This window comes from Leptonychotes weddellii, chromosome 4 (genome assembly GCF_054177405.1).
Source record: "Leptonychotes weddellii isolate Sample4059 chromosome 4, ASM5417740v2, whole genome shotgun sequence".
Lineage (NCBI taxonomy): Eukaryota > Metazoa > Chordata > Mammalia > Carnivora > Phocidae > Leptonychotes > Leptonychotes weddellii.
Window position 1 is genome coordinate 9,520,883 of NC_138372.1, and position 11,030 is coordinate 9,531,912.

Below are 11,030 nucleotides of genomic sequence, written 5' to 3' on the forward strand. Positions count from 1 at the left end.
CTCACACGAGCAGAGAAGGATGCTGCGTGGGGGTGGGGGCAGGAATGAAGCCCACCTACTTTAGGACCTCGCCCACCCAGTTATATCCAGAAACATATGAGCTGTGCATGTAGCCAGGGAGGAGTACAAAATAAAGCAAATCAAGAAATCGGAAAAGGAAAACATTCTTGGGAGGCACCTGCTTGGCTCTTCTACCATCAGCCAGAGGTTTTCTCCCAAGGAAAGCAGAGGAGACTTCTGGCTTTGAACACTTTTGTTCTTTAGTACCACCAAATGCTAGACTGCAGTGCTCTTCTTATTTATCTTTGCCAAGAATTAAACTGCATTGGTTTCTCTTTGTTTTTCACCAGAGTCCTGGTCACCAGGGCAAGAAGTTGAGAGTGGAGAATGCCTGCAATTTAGGTGGGAGGGCCCTAGCTTAATTCTGGACCACCCTGGGTCCAGGATGCTTTACTGCACATGAGGCAGATTTTCTGCATCTGTGTATTTGCCAACTGCTGTTCTACTCATATATTTCAAAGGTAATGGAGGCCAACATTTTTATCAACCCCGCTGATATAAATCTCACTCTATCAGACCAGAACACTGTCTTAGGACATCCATTCTAACCTTGATCCTGATGGGTTTTTTTTTTTTAATCCCACTTAAATACTTTATGCTGCACAAAGCTTCTTTGACCAGCCCCGGCTAAAGTGCTTCTGTAACAGTTCCTGGCATATAGTAAGCATTCAGTAAGTTTTCGTGATTATTATTAGCAATATGGCCCTTAGCATCAGCAGCATACATTCCTTTTGAACTTTTGATACAGAATATGACAATTTCCAGAAGATGTTCCATAATTAGTTACTCTTGTTTCTAATCTGAACAGCAACATGAAATCTGGGCACAGTCCCTTCTAGAAGTCTTTCTATGGTAGAAATAGCAGGCAGCTCTACAATCTCTGAAATGCTGAACAAGCTTGAAAATAATGATTCTGCCCCATCCTGCGAGGTATAGCATTCAGCCTAACCCAGCTCGCGACGCCCCTTACATGAAGCCAGCCCTGGAGAAGGGGGCTTGTTGGGGGCAAGAATCCAGTTCCCTTTCTTCCTGGACACACAGCTAGACTACATTTCCCAGCCACCCTTGCTGTGGAGAGGGACCACATGACTGTGCTTTGGCCAGTGAAATGTGAGCAGAACTGATGTACATGGATGTCCAGTCCTAGCCTATCTAAAACAAAAAAACAAACAAAAAACCTCTCCAGTGTAACCCTTCATGTCTGGGTCTTCCTCATCCATAAGACTAGAAGTGAATTACTCCAAGGCGCAAGATGACATCAGAGACATGGGATGGAAGGAACTTGGCCCACAAGTCTCTGTTTGGAGGACAGCGAAGAGCCGTCAAATGCACACCCACACTGAACTGTTGCATAAGCAAGAGTAATCTTTGTATTATGTTAAGGTACTTAAAATTTGGGATTCTTAGTTACAGCAGTGAGCCTGCCTTAATTAATACAGAGTCTTCCGTTATTTGGGACACAAACGAAGCAAATTGTTGAGTGCACCATCCCAACAAGTTCTGATGGAAGAGGACATCAATTGACATACTTTTATTTACCATACAAATTCGTGGTACAAAGCAAATGTCACTGGCAAACATGAACAAATGAAACAGATAAAAGTCTCATTGCTCGGAGGGAAACGCTGGTGAAAGGCCAGAAATTTCTCTCTTGCCTCCTCCCATAGTGATATGGGCAATTATGAGCTGTGGTTCTTCTAATTCTGGAAAACTCCATCCTGAGAGCTCGCTGAGGCCTTTAAGTAGTATCGTTTTCATTTCCGTTAAACCTAAGAACCCCAAGAGTGCCACCTGTCTGAGAATTCTCTGTCTTGACCAAGCATACGAGAGCCCCAGACCGTGCAGGGAAGACATGGGCCCCACACCTTTTTAGAATGTTAACACAGAGTGGAACTTAAGTATGACACATCCCTTGTCTGAACTAACATTTTCTCATCTGTACCAGAGGGTGTTGAGTCAGATTGCAAACTAGTAGCTGGGGAGAAAGTGTGGCCTGCAGGTGTGTGTTACTTGGCTTGCAAGGTAACATTACATATATTGTAATTAGTTCCCAGCAGTTAAAAAATTAGGATTTTTGCATTTAAAAATCTGACAGCTTTTGAAAAGTCTGGCAACACTAGGCTTGTGTTCCCTCAGGGCAACAATTGGCTTTCACCTCCAGACATGACATATACTCTCTGGGTTGCATAAATCCTGCCCCCTCCACCCGGATTATTCATTCATTTACATTACCTGCCTGGATGGCCTGTATTGGTACTTGAGTTTGAGAACCTGCATCTAGACGATTTCTAGTGGTCCCTTTTGCCTGGTTCAGATTAACAAGGTCTGTATCACTTTGTTACATAGTCTCTTGCTGCATAACAAACTGTCCCAACACACAGCGACTTAAAACAGCCACCGTTTAATTATATCTTGTGATTTTGTGGGTCAGGAGTTCAATAGGACTTTGGTGGATGTGTCTTCTGTTTCATATGATGTTAGCAGAGGTCACTCATTGCTCTTCAGCTGGTGGATGAGCTGGTATGGAGAGGCCAGGATGGCTCCACTCACATGCCTGATGCCTTGGCACAGGGATGATTGGAAGTTTAGGATTTCCTGGCTCTGTCACCTGGAACACCTCCATGTGACTTCCCCAGTGCAGCATAGAATCTAGGTAGCTGGACTCATATGGTGGCTCAGAGGTCCCAGAGTGAGCATTCCAGGAAACTTAGGCAGAAGCCACAAGGCCTCTTGAAACCTAGTCTCAGATAGTCTAGAACATCACTTCAGCCATATTCTATTAGTCAAGCAAGACACTAGACCAACCTAGTCATGGGGAAGGGAATTAAACTCAATAGGAAGAATAGAAAAGAATTTATAACATCTTTAATCTACAAGTTTATTATTTAAATTTGGTTGCCATGAGTTAGAAGATACTGATTAGGCTAAATAAATGTGTCTTATAATAATTCACTGTATTTCATAAACATGATGTCCCTGAACCCAGAAACAAAAGATAGGTTGATATAGGAGAAAGCTCATTCTATACTGTGCCCATTGCCCTTTTAGATGTCCCCCATGGCATGCAATATCACAAAAGACACTTTAGAATACAAATAATTGAACTTCAAGCTTTTATAAGAAAAAAAAAAAGAGAAGAAAGTATTGATTGATACCAGTAAAAGTAACTACATAGGTAAATACAGTATAAATGTATTCTTTTTTATAATTCTTTTCTGTTATTGGATTTAAAAGACAACTACATAAATAATTATAAAACTGAGCCAGTGCCTTATAATGTATAAAAATGTAATTTGGATGATAAAAATAGCATAGAGGAGAAGGGAAGGAATTGTTCTTTATTTGAAGCAAAATTTCTGTATCCTATTAAGTTAGCATTAATCCAAACCAGATTATTTTGAGGTAAGATACTAATTGCAGTCCCTAGGGCATTTACTAAGAAAAATAACTTAAAATATATTGTAAAAGAAGGAACACAGAAAATAAAATGGCAAATTGAAAATATCTATTTAATACAAAACAAGTCATTAATGGAGAAATGGAAGAACATAAAAGACATGAGACATACAGAAAACATACAGCAAAATGGAAGATGTAAATTCTACCTTTAAAGAATTATATTAAATGTAGGGCGCCTGGGTGTCTCAGTCATTAAGCGTCTGCCTTCGGCTCAGGTCATGATCCCAGGGTCCCGGGATCGAGTCCCACATCGGGCTCCCTGCTCCGCGGGAAGCCTGCTTCTCCCTCTCCCACTACCCCTGCTTGTGTTCCCTCTCTCACTGTCTCTCTCTCTGTTGAAAAATAAATAAAATCTTTAAAAAAAAAAAAAAAGAATTATATTAAATGTAAATGGATCAAACATTCCAATCAAAAGGTAGAGAGATTAGCAGAGTGGATAAAAACAGAATCCACTTATATGTTGTCTACAGGGGACACACTTTAGATTCAAAGACACAAATAGGTTGAAAATAAAAGAGTAAACAGATAAATGTTTGGCTCATGTATCCAAAAAACAAAAGAATAAAACTTGCTTCAACATCAGCTGTGTCTGGGAGTTCTAAGGATGTTGTCAGGACTCAGTCTTACTCATTTAAGCATTCCTCTGTGTTAGCTCCACTCTCAGGTATTTGGCCTCCACTGGCGGCACCCCAGAAGCTTCCGGTTTAGCAACTCCAATGCAAAGTAAATTTTTTCTCTACTATACCAGCAAACTTCCTGGTTTGAGTTTCATTAGCCTGCTTGGGTCACATGTCCACACCTGAGCCAGTTCCAATGACCAGGCATAAGTCATGTTCCCTACCCTGGATTCAGAGGCAGTTTGGCTTAGCCTCTCCTGAACAATATGCCTGAGAGCAGGTGAAGGGTGTTCCTACAGTGAAGGCCAAGGGGCTATAATTAGAGTAAATGAGAGTGCATACTTGGCCAGCCACTAAACAACAAGTGCCCACCACACATGCATTGGGTCATCTTGGGTCAGAGGGACATTCTCTAACTATGGAAAAAAGCAAAGCTAACTAAACTATGAAGAGTTGAAACTTATGTCTTTATGTCCATGTTTTAATTGTCCAAAAGACAATTAAATCAATTAATCTTTAAAATATTTTCAGCTCCCTTGATATATAGGTCATACTCCAATGGAGTTCTGAGAGATTAGAAAAAGGAAGGATGGTATCTCATACTGTGAAACACCTGCTCTGCACCAGTCCTCTTTAAATACCTGATCTTACTCAAGCTATGTTAAACCCTGTGCACTAGGTGGAATTCTCAGCCTTTTGAAAATGAGGAAACTGAGGCACAAGGAGATCAGTCATTTTGCCAATGTGCCCATTTGCCAAGTGGTAGAGGCAGAATTCCACCCAAGTCAACACAACCCCAGAGCCTAGGGTTCTTTTCTGCACTCCATTGCCTGCATCATATCGCATATCATGTCAAAGTTATGTACCTTCCTACATGTCTCTATTTGGTTGATAACTGGGAAGAAGCCACAGACATGCTCAGGGTGGAGTTTGACTTCACCACAAATATGGGCTTGAATGTTAGGATTAAAGCTAATTCAGGGGTATTGAAGATTGAGCACCAGTAAAGCACAAAGTCAGAATTTCTTGGCTTACTGGAAAGTTATTTTGCCATCAGCACTGGTTTTGATGGTTTCATAACTTGTATGCTTATATTTTGCCTGCCTAGGCATCTCTGAGGGTAGGCATCATCAGCAGTTTGCAAGATGGTCTCCCCATGGCAATGGCTTATGATTCTTGCTTTTATTTGTCTCTTCGTTCCAGTTGACATACACCAAATTTTCAGTCTTTGGCTTCATCTTGGTATTAGGTATGGGTTGTGAGGAAAACTGGGATTGCCACACTTACTTTTTCTTTCACTTTTCCTTCTCTGCCTCCTCTTTGGCAGAGGTGCATAACCGATGTTGAGATAAGATCGTTCTCTCCGTCCAGGTCTGTCTTTGAAGATGTTTCTCTCCTTTTTGATGGATTAAGGCAGTAATTCCTACAATATGTTCTGCTGAACACATTTACCAAGAATCTCAGCCATAGAAAAGTGGGGTGCTGCTATTAGATCATGGGGGGATATATGTCAGCCAGATAAAAAAAAGCATCTACTACATCTCCTATGAGGTTATAAAGTGTTGCAATAGAGCTTTCCTACCAAAATTATTTGGCCATCCAGTCCAAGGACAGCAATAGTCTAAATCTAAAATGTAGCATTTTTATTTATCAGGAATGAAAAACCAGTCCCCACCCACAGCTAGTGAAAACAGAAAAGTAGGAACTTGGCTTTATAAGAGACATGAAACTTCTTTGCTTGTATCCATTCCATCCCATTTTTTTTATGAAATGAAAGGTTATTTTGCTAGCAGAAAACTGTTATTGTTGCTGAATTTGCTAAGAAAATTGGGCAATTTATCAGTGAAGATGGCAACAGCAAATAGGGTTGCCAGAGGCATTATTTTGCCATCCTCAGCAGCATTAACAAGTTAAAAAAAAATTCTAAGTTTTAGGATGGCAGTAATGAATTTTGGTCTCCTAGGCAGGAAGGTGGATGGTATATGTGTTTCCCACTGAGCATGTCCTGGTGGACACCAGAGGTTTCTAGAAAAGAGACCATGATGTCAGATTCTTATTAGCATTAATGATGGGTTGCTTGACAAAATCTCTGAACCTTCCACTACAAATCTTCCTGGAGAATTTGGGACTAACAGTCAGGATTAAGTGACTATTTTCTCTGTCCTTGCCAGGTTAGCTCTTCCTTATTGGCATTCCTTGTAGGTTTTTGGCTTTGAATAATGTCTTGTTCTGTAAAAACACCAAGAAATAGTGTAGTGATCAGGAGCAAAATGGATGGTGTTGGGTTCATACGGCAAACACTATTTTGAGGGGATAAGTGAGTCTAGGTAGTGATAATGTTGAACAGCAAAGCTATTGTTATTGACCATTTTACAGGAACAGTTCCTTCTTAAGGCTGTGTGCTTACATATTTTATCAACACTATGCTTGAGAGATGTCCAGCAAGGTACAATGGAGAGAATAAGAATGAATGCTGCATTAAGACAGATAGCCCAGTTTGAAAGTCCTGTTATGAAAAATAGGAACTATAGATATGGGCAGAATATTATGTCAAGTAGACAGATTAAACACAAAGCAGCCTTCTCCAAAGAGGTATGTCCATGGTCCCCTCTGTAAATAGTTAGTGTGTGGGGACAGCAACAAACTGTTGGAAAGGGAGAGAAGGGTGTAGCCATGGAAATGTGCCAGAGCACAGGAAGAAGATTGAAAGAAGGGAAACCAGCCATTTTGCCTACACCAAAACACAGAGAGATGGCATGTCACATCCACCCTTTGACAAAGCATTTCTGTCAATTTGAGGGAGCAGCTTTCTTGGGAGAGAATGTTGGACTGACGTAGGTTTGTTTATTTAGGCAGAAGACCCATAGTAGCCAACAATTTGCAGCTCTATACTGAAAAAGGAGAATTTTTTTCCCTCGGAAATTCTGCATTTGTGAGCACCTTGCATGTTAACCAGAGTTCCCTTCGTTTGCAGGCAGAGGAAAGTATAGGTGAATTTGGAAAGTATGTGGAGCGATTTTCAGAAGTTCCCTTGTGCTCCTCCAGCATACCACTACCACCACCTGCTGTAGAAAAGTAGTCATTCACTAGGATGGCTCCCACCGACCCCCAGCTCCTATTGTTTATGTCCTGTGTAGTCCCACAGTGAATAGGGATGACTCGTATCACCAATAAAACATTCATAAATAGTAGGGTGTGACTTCTGAGACTAGGTCATACTGGACATTGTGGCTTCCGTTCCATTCTTTCTCTTGGATTATTTGTTCTGTGGGAAGCCAACTGCCATGTTGTGAGGACACCAAAGCAACCCTAAGGAGAGGCCCATGTTGTGAGGTACTGAGGCTTCCTGCCAACAGCCATGTAGGACGCACCATCTTGAAAGTGTATCCTCCACAACCAGTCTAGCCTTGCAATCCCAGCCAACATGGCTGTAATTCAGGACAGACTCGGCATCAGAGCTACCCAGCTAGGCTACTCCCAAATCCCTGACCCATAGGACCTATGAAACAATATTTTTTGTTTTGTTTTAAGCCACTAAATTTTGGGATATTTTGCTATGCAGTAGTAGTTGACTAATACAGCTGGCTGTCATTCTTAATTTGGGATTTGCTTCTATAATTATAATATTGAAGTATTTCAAACTTTTATATGAAAAGATAATAGGACAAGTAACATAAATTCAGATTTAAAGGGATAAAATTACATATCCTAATATGTGTATCCTATGCAATAAAAGCCAGATAAAGCAATATCCCTTTCACCCGAAAGTCTAAAGCTACATCCACACAAGGCCTAATAAGAAGACATTGTATAGACTTGGGTTTTTGCTCTGAGTGAGATGAAAAAGCCATCAGAGAATTTTGAGCAGGTGAGTGACATGACCTAACTGATGTGTCCAGAGGAGTCTATATGCCCAGACTACTGTGTACCCAGGTATGTGCTGGGATCTTTGGGGATAGGGTTCAAGGTGCTTCCAGGCTCATTTATATTCAACTCCACCAGGAAAAGTTTCAGGCATCCCATCCCTTGGGCTGTATCTTAGAGTTTATTCTAAAATAAGACGAGCTAAGGGGAGAATCAGAGAATTCTCCTTATGCACAAATGTTCAGAAAAGTTACAACAGTTCTGGTCCTTGGTTCTGAGACTGCCTAACTTAGGTCTAAAGACGCATTAGAAATGTTATAGTGTTACAGACTCTCAGAAGCTCTAGGATTCCTTCAGTCAGTTATGTTGTGGTAACAAACAACACTCAAAGCTCAGTGCCTAAAACAGCGAAGTTTCATTCTTGCTCATGCTACATGTCCAGTGCAGAATGGAGGAGTCTCTGCTCATTGGAACCATTCTGGGGCCCAGGCTGATGAGGTTCTATCTCTTATGACACCAACATGCTGCAGCAGAGAAGAGAGGGCTGGAGTTAAATGCTTTCGCTCATGAGTACCACAAGGCATTTCTCTGTTTCATTGACCAAAACTAGTCATGAGGCAACACCATCTTCTTGGCGGGGAGGAAGCGTTATCATACACTTATCTGGAGGTAGAAGAGAACTGAATATTGACAAGCATCAATTACGCCTACAACAAGGAAGCTTCTCTTTTTCTTCTTCATAATCTAGTGGGAAGAATAAGAAAAGTTCAGGAATCACAACTTGAGTCCCTGAGATCTGTGTCTCTCCATGAGATAGGAATAGAGCAAGGAAAATCCTAAACTGGCTTTCCTTCTTCTTAATGAATGAACACTTATTTACTAAGGACCTATATATGTGTAAGGTACTGTGCTGAGTGCTGTTGAAGAGGTATAAAGTCAATTAGATATGGTCCCTCCCTTAAGGGAAGCATATGGCCTCTCAGTTTTAACATAATTATGAGAGTAAATCGCCTGGAATAATCATTATTTAATATGTTCCAGAAATAAATGCACTTTTCAATTTCCTCATGTCTTTTTTTTCCCCCCAAGTAGATGGGAATGAGTGATAATTCAACTAATTGCCTGTTCCAATTTCTTTGAATTCTCCATGATCAGGGGACAGCCACATGGTCCAGGATTCTGGGACATTGTCACACATTGATCAGATTTGGGATGTTGTCTTCAACAGAGTTGCTAGATAAAATACAGGATGTCCAGTTAAATGAGAATTTCAGATTAGCAACAAATACTTTTTAGTATAAGCATCTGCCATGCAATAGTTGGGACATACCTCTATTAAAAAGTTATCTGTTTTTGTCTGAAATTTGATGTGTAGCATTCAAATTTAACTGGGCATCATGAATTTTTATTTGCCAAATCTGGAAAACCTATTGAAAGAACCCCTCATTATGGAAGCCCCAGTCACCTCTAGTTTCATTCTGTACACCTCCCCCTTGTCACCACCACACGACTACCATGCCATACCAACCATACTGCTTTTATTTCTGTTCTTTTAATACACTTGGTCTGAGTCTACCTCAGTGCCTTTGCATGTGTCATTCCCTCTGCATGGAACACTCTGGTTCCTTGAGAGGCTGACTTCTCTTCTTTCTCCATCTTAGCTCAAATGCCACCACCTCTGATCAGGTGATCTAAAGCCACATCCTCTTGCCCTGTCTCCATCACTCTATTATATCACTGTGTTTAATTATACTAGTTTCATTGTATGTCTCTCTTTGCTATAATGTAGCCTCTCTGAGAGCACGTCTGCCTTGTTCTTCACCGTAGCCCAGCATGGACAACAGGGCGAAGAATGTAGTAGGAAAGCAATAAGCATTTATGAATTGAGTTATGCTTTAGTTTGCACAAGGCTCCTGCTCTCCAGTATGTATGTATATCTGGGGAAGTTAGAGAAAGGGGGATTAGACAACCAAATGATATAATTTATTATAGGAATATGTGTGATGAAAGAAAAAGAATGTACAGCAATATATTGAAGACCAATTGGGGATGCCAAACAGGGTGGGTTCTTTTTTCATTGAATTGATTAGGAAAAGCATCTCTGAGGAGGTAATGGGAGCCGAGTTAGATATAATGAGAAGGAAGGAGTCACTTACAAGAAGAACATTCAGGGCATAGCAGCAATTGGCAAGTTCCTAAGGTGGGAACAACCTTGGCTTGTTTGAGGAATAGACAGTTGAGCAGCATGTCTGGAATAGCATGAGCCAGAAAGCAGCCAATGAGACAGGTGTCAGAGGTTCAGCCAGAGCAGACTGATAATACAGTGGTAATACATTGGAGGACTTTAATCAGGGGAGTAATATACCCTTTGAGAAGATCACTTTGATAGCTGTGATGAAAATGAACTATAGAGAAGAAAGCGTGGAAACATGGAGACCAGATAAGAGGCCACTGCAGTTGTCCAAGCAAGAGAAGATTATGGGTTGGTCTAGGTTTTAGCATTGGCAATGGAGAGAAAATGGGACAGATTTAAGATAGAACTGTGAGATATTACCAACATAAATTGCTTAATTAATAATAAGTGGAAGGAATGAAAGAATGCATGGGTGAGTGGAAGGATGGATAAATGGATTCATTGGTGGATAGGTAGTGGATTGATATTGGATGGATGGATGAGGGATGGACAGATAAATGATACATGGTAAGTGAATGGTAGATGATGGATGGATGGATGGATAAGTGGGTGGATGGATGGATGGGGATAGATGGGTGGATGAGTGGATGGATGGGTGGTTGGGGATGGATGGATGAATGGATGGATGAGTGGATGGATGGATAGATGGATGGATGGATGGATGGATGGATGGATGGATAGATGGATGGATGGATGGATGGATGGATGGATGGATGGATGGATAAGTGGGTAGATGGATGGATGGGTGGTTGGATGGATGAGTGGGTGAGTGGATAGATGGATGGATGGATGGATGGATGGATGGATGGATGAGTGGTTGGATAGATGGGTGGATG

General features: G+C 41.1%; 1 protein-coding gene and 1 pseudogene across 2 annotated transcripts in view; one reads left to right on the plus strand and one right to left on the minus strand.

Annotated features, from left to right (window-relative positions):
* Positions 1–11,030, plus strand: part of KAZN (kazrin, periplakin interacting protein) — a 996,076-nt gene that overhangs the window by 448,826 nt on the left and 536,220 nt on the right. The gene's annotated exons all lie outside the window — the stretch shown is intronic.
* Positions 1–11,030, minus strand: part of LOC102744383 (cell division cycle protein 20 homolog pseudogene) — a 329,973-nt pseudogene that overhangs the window by 103,905 nt on the left and 215,038 nt on the right. The window lies entirely within an intron of this gene.